Source organism: Bos grunniens, chromosome 18 (genome assembly GCF_055505025.1).
Source record: "Bos grunniens cultivar Pamir isolate PY7600 chromosome 18, Bosgru_T2T1.0, whole genome shotgun sequence".
NCBI classification, from domain to species: domain Eukaryota; kingdom Metazoa; phylum Chordata; class Mammalia; order Artiodactyla; family Bovidae; genus Bos; species Bos grunniens.
This window is the reverse complement of record NC_141182.1, coordinates 25,423,165-25,429,388: the sequence shown is the minus strand read 5'-3', so window position 1 is coordinate 25,429,388 and position 6,224 is coordinate 25,423,165. Positions and strand designations below refer to the sequence as shown.

Sequence of the window (6,224 nt, the reverse complement as noted above, 5' to 3'; positions counted from 1 at the left end):
AAAAAAAGGAACGCAAAATATCTCAATAAAAATGTTTATATTGATTACATGGATTTTGAGGTGTTTTGTTTTGTTTTGTTTTTTGGCTGAGTCTTGCAACTTGTAGGATCCCTGACCTACAATTCTACAGGTTAGAACCTGGGCCCCAAGGGAGCATAGCCATTGGCCCACCAGAGAAGTCCTTTGGCTACATGTTTAAATAATAATATTTTTAAAATAGTGGGCTAATCAGGTATATTTTGGTGGGAGTCACATTATGTATTCAGGTTTTTTGCGTGTGCTCCTCTTGTGACTTCTTGTGTGTTTTGTTTTTTTTTTTTAAGGTAAGAAGTGGATTTATTCAGATACAGAGAGAAGCACACTCCACAGAGTGTTGGGGCCATTGCAGAGAGTGAGTGTGGCTTGTTTTTTAATTTTTAAAATGGATTTATTTGAGTTGGAGGATAATTGCTTTACAATATTGTGCTGGTCTCTGCCATACATCAACACGAATCAGCCATAGCTATACACATGTCCTCTTTCTCTTGAACCTCCCTCCCACCTCCCATGCCATACCAGCCCTCTAGGTTGTCACAGAGCACGGGGTTTGTGACTTACATCGGCTATCAGTTTTACATGATAATGGACGTGTTTCCATGCTACTCTCTCAATTCGTCCCACCTTCTCTTCTTCCCACTGTGGCCACAAGCCTGTTCTCTATGCCTGCGTCCCCACTGCTGCCCTGCAAATAGGCTCATCGGTGCCACCTTTCTAGATTCCTTATATATGTAGTTTTTTTACTTTCTGAATTCACTCTGTATAATAGGCTCTCATTTCATCTACCTCATTAGAACTGACTCAAATGTGTTCTTTTTATGGCTGAGTAAATGGCAACCCACTCCAGTATTTTTGCCTAGAGAATTCCATGGACAGAGGAGCCTGGTGGGCTACAGTCCATGGGGTTGCAAAAAGTCGGACATGACTGAGCGACTAATAATATTTTATATATAATATTCCTTTGTACATATGTACCACAACTTCTTATCCATTCATCGTACTGTTTTAATTGTTTAAAATTTAGTTCATAAATTTGCAAACAAATCTTATCTATAAAATGAAATTGATTCCACCCTTGGTAGAAGCCAGTTCTGCATCTATGAGCAAATTCACTTTAGCATCGCTGATTGTGACAGTTACGTACATGTATGTGTGTATGTGTACATACTTACACTAGACAAACTTCACCACCATCCGTCTTCAGTACTCTTTTCATCTTGCAAAACTGAGACTCTATACCCATCAAACAATAACTTTCCATTCCCTCCTCTCCCAACCACCATTCTGTTTTCTGTCTTTATTAATTTGACTATTCTAGATAGCTCATATAAGTAGAATCATGTAATATTTGTCCTTTTGTGACTGACCTGTTTCATTTATGATGTCTTCAAGGTTTGGTTCTTCCTAGGTGACTCAGTGGTGAAGAATCTGCCTACACTGCAGGAGACATGGGTTCAATCCCTGGGTCAGGAAGAGCCCCTGGAGAAGGAAATGGCAACCCATCCCCGTACTCTTGACTGGGAAATCCCACGGACAGAGGAGCCTGGCGGGCTACAGTCTATGGGGTTGCAAAGAGTTGGTGGACACAAATAAGTGACTAAACAACAACAAACTTCAAAGTGTATTCATAGCATGTGTAGAATTTCCTTCCTTTTAAAGGCTGAATAATGTTCCATTGTACATCTATACTACATTTTGCTTTTTACATGTATACTACATTTATCCATTCATCTGTAGATAAACACTTGGGTTGCTTCCATGATTTTTAAAGATTTTTTATTGATTGATGCATAGTTGGTTCACAATGGTGTGCCAATCTCTGCTGTACAGCAATGCAACTCAGTTATACATATAAATACTGATACATATCTATATATTCTTTTCCATTATGGTTTATCACAGGATATTGAATATAGTTCCCTGTGCTACACAGCAGGACCTTATTGTTTATCCATTCTAAATGTAGTAGCTCAACAGGTAAGGAATCTGCCTGCTATTCAAGAGACACAAGAGGCTTGGGCTTGATCCCTGGGTTGGAAAAATCTGCTGGAGAAGGAAGTGGCAAACCATTCCAGTATGCTTGCCTGGAAAATTCCATGGACAGAGGAGCCTGGTGGGCTCCAGTCCACGGAGTTGTGAAGAGTTGGACATGACCGAGCACAGCACAGCACAATTACATAATCCTGAATAATCTCATTTTAAAGCCCTTAATCAAACCTGCAGAATCCCTATTGCTAGAAGAGGTAACATTCACTGGTTCCAGGGATTAAGAGGGACCATCTTGGTAGAGTGGGCATTGTTCAGCTTGCCACAACTATGTCATATAAGACTCCATTTATATGACTTTCTGGAAAAAGCAAGGCAACAATGACAGAAAATAGATCAGCGGTTGCCTGGAGCCAGAGTGGAGGTCATGAAGGACCTTTTTGGAGTAATCAAAATGTTCTATATTTTAATTTTGGTGGCGAGGAACTTCCTTGGTGTTCCAGTGGTTAAGACTCCACCCTTCCATCTGCCTGCCAATGCAGGAGCTTCAAGAGAATGGGTTCAATCCCTGGGTCAGGAAGTTACCCTGGAGAAGGAAACAGCAACTCACTCCAGTATTTCGGCTGGGATAATCCCAGGAAAGAGGAGACTGGTGGGCTATAGTCCATGGAGGTTGCAGAGTTGGACATGACTAAGCACACATGTTTCCAATGCAGGGGATGTGGGTTTAATCATTGGTTGGGGAACTAAGATTCCACATGCTGGTGGAGTGGCCAAAATTTAAGGGAAAACATTTTTGTGTGTTATTATACATATTTATCAAAATGGCACAGAGTGCGAGAAACAAAGTAGAAAAAAACGATACTGATCTTGGGTGGTCTCAGTTGGCAACAGCTTGATCTCAGTTTTCCCCTGAATCAGAGATTGAAGCCAGCGCATGGCAGTGAGGGCACTGAATCCTGGCCACTAGACCACGAGGGCCAGTGGCTAGTGACAAGACCCTGGCTTGTCTGCTTGGTGGGAATGAATTTCGACAAAGGGACAGGAACAAGTGAAATAGTGGAACAAGTGAAATATTTATTAGGAGGGGGAAGAAGTATGTGTGAATAGACACATATGAACTGGCTCAGAGAGAGGGTTCTGGCTTCTTGGCAGTTTAAGTCACTCATATGGGACATATCTGGATTTCCTCTCGTCAATCATCTTACTTCGCCTGGCTCTGAGTCCATCTTTGGGCTTCTCTGGTGGCTCAATGGTAAAGAATCCACTTGCAATGCAAGACATGCAGGTTTGTGCCAGGGTCCAGCCCCGGCGGATCCAGGGAATTCGAAGCGGGGACGGCGTTGGTGAAGATCAGGAAACAACTGCTTAATTAAACGTTAATTAAGGATATAAAGAGTGGTGAAATAAGGAGAGCTCAGCGAAGAAATTCAGTGAAGAAAAGAGGCTGAATAAAATTCCAAAGCAGGGAATTTACGTCACCTACGAAGGCCGCAGGCATCCTCCCGTTCTCCCGAAGGAGAGGAGACACTAAGGCCTCCCCGGTCAGATCTTAGAAGCCCAGGCAAAATTAGTAGGCTTGACGAGCTTCCCTGCCTCAGAGGAAAAATTCAGCCAGAAGGTGAGAGAAAGAAGGACATGGAGAGATCAAGTTTCGGTGAACAAGGCCCACACTTTATTTTCCAAAGTAGTTTTTATACTTTAAGTTATGCATAGAGGATAATGGGGGAAGGGGTAGAGTCATGCAGTAAGCCAGGCTTTCTTCCTGCAAACTTACCATATGCAAAAGTTTAGGTGATTTGCATCATCTTCTGGCCCGGAGGCCTGTTAACATTTTAAGACCCTTTCTTTAGAAAACTTACTTTTCTCTAAAGGTGATTAGACAGGCGCCACCCTCCAAAAGCATTAAAGTTGCATTCCTATAGGGCAAAGGTGTGGTGGGCTGTAACGAGAAAAAGAATTAACTCAAGGGTCCAAGGTTACAAACATTAAAGCTACTACTTACACCAATTATATTAATCAATGCACTGCCAGGGACACAGCAGGTAAGGGATGTGGAGACTTAGCAGCAAACATTGGCCCAACAAGTGAAAAACCCTTCACCAATACAGTTTCTAATCAATCTTTTAACTGCTCAAAGGAATCTGTATTTAGACAGTTTAGAACATCTCATGTCTCTCACAGTTCTCACAGTTGGGAGGCTCTGAGCAATCACATGTGGCCGGAAAAACCTATTCAGAGGCAGGCTAGAGGACTTCCAAAGGAGTTTGTAGGTTGAAACACTATCACACCCAGGAACTTTATTAACTGGAGCTGTAAGTTAACTCTTTTTTTCAGAGAGAGGTAGTGGGGCACAGCCCCCCGTAAAGTCAGAGGTGTAGGTGAGAGCACAAAGCAGAAAGTAGGCAGACTCTGGTTTTGGGGGGAGATGCTGGAGAATTTCCAGAGGGACTCCTGAGGCTCGATCCCGCCTTTGCATATGCCGAGCCTCCTTCCTCATGACCTTTGCCATGGGCGGAGTTCCTCACACTGGCTCCCAGCAGTGATGGAATTCCAGTTGAGCCATTCCAGATCCTGAAAGATGATGCTGTGAAAGCGCTGCACTCAATATGCAATATGCCGGGAGATGGCTCCCAGCAGGTTTGGATCCTTGGGTCAAGAAGAGCCCCTGGAGGAGGAAATGGCAACCCACTCCAGTATTCTTGCCTGGAAAATCCCCTGGACAGAGGAGCCTGGAGGGCTGCAGTCCATGGGGTTACAAAGAGTCGGACATGACTTAGCGACTAAACAGCAGCAGCAACAGAGTCTGTATTTGGTATAACTTAGCGTCCTCCCCTGTTTGGGGTACACATGTTTTAGCCAAGACGGAATCCAGCACAGGAGCCTCTGGGAAGGTCGACACCACCTATTATGGGGTGGCATCACCAAGGAGCCTTTCTGCAAATGTGTAGTCGGGAAGGTCTTCTTGACCTCATGAATGAGAAATATGTGGTCTCTATCTTTCATCCAAGCAGGATTCAGCTCTTCCTTGTTCCTACCATTATATTTATTTGGGAGTATCTTTCCACAGGGGACAGACTAAGCTGCTCAGCCTGGGGCCTCAATAGCAACACAGAAAAGTAACCATGGGGAGAGGGGGATCCAAAATGTAAAAGGAGCTCCTAAAAAAAAAAAAATCCACAAACCGGGCTGCAATGTTGGAGGGAGCACAGAACTCCCCAAGACTGCTGTCACTTCTGCAAGGTTCAGGGGGTGCTCCAAACCACCCTCAGGTGATTCAATAGTTCATTAGCCACAAGGCCTCCCAGAATGTACTGCAAGCTCTCATACTCATTGTTACAGTTTGTTACAGCTAAAGTACACAGATTACAATCAGAGATGGGGTGATGGAGATGTTCTGGAACTAGTGGTGATGATAGTTCATGACAGTGAATACACTGAAATCACTGAATCGTGTACATTGTAAAAGGGTGACTTTTGACTTCCCAAAGTGGAACATCCATTGTCCTCTCCCCGGGGAGTCATGCACTCCAGGCATTCCTTACCCAGCAGTGATGTGTGACAGTCCATATGGAGTACTGTCAAACCAGGTAATCTAACCTACCGCCTGGGGACCACAGCCTTTTTGGGGATTTCATCACCTGGCTATGAGTTAACGGCTCACATCACCGAGCTTAGTTTCCAACTCTTCCAGGTGGAGCTGCTTGAACTGACAGCCAGTGCCTCCACCCCAAACCACACTGTTAGACTATCTGGTGTGACCAGACCCTACCCTACAGAGGCATGAAATTTCAAGGGAGATTACTTCTCAGAAACAGAGGAAAAATGGCCAGACCACTCTTTGGCCTAATTTTCAATTCTTTACTACACAGAAGGCAAATGACTCAAACCTTAAATTCACAGGAAAGGAAATACGAATGGCCAATACTTGTCACCACCAGCTAAATATTAGGAAATACACTTGGAAACAGAGAGACTTCTTCTTTTAAAAAAAGCTCACCACACATAGTCATTTGGCCTCCCAGGTAGCTCAGCAGTGAAGAATCCACCTGCAATGCAGGAGACACAAGTTCAATCCCTGGGTCAGGAAGATCTCCTGGAGAAGGAAAGGCAACCCACTCCAGTATTCTTGCTTGGGAAATTCCATTGACTGAGGAGCCTGGCAGGCTGCAGTCCATGGGGTCCCAAAAGAGTCAGATATG

The 6,224-nt window shown here is 44.0% G+C and overlaps 1 long non-coding RNA gene across 1 annotated transcript; it reads left to right on the top strand.

The window, feature by feature from the left end:
* The first annotated feature begins 323 nt into the window (after positions 1-323).
* LOC147353287 (uncharacterized) lies at positions 324-1,795 on the top strand. Its single transcript, XR_015145512.1, has 2 exons — positions 324-391; positions 1,429-1,795. It is a non-coding gene; the product is annotated as an uncharacterized LOC147353287 (long non-coding RNA).
* Positions 1,796-6,224: the final 4,429 nt, after the last annotated feature.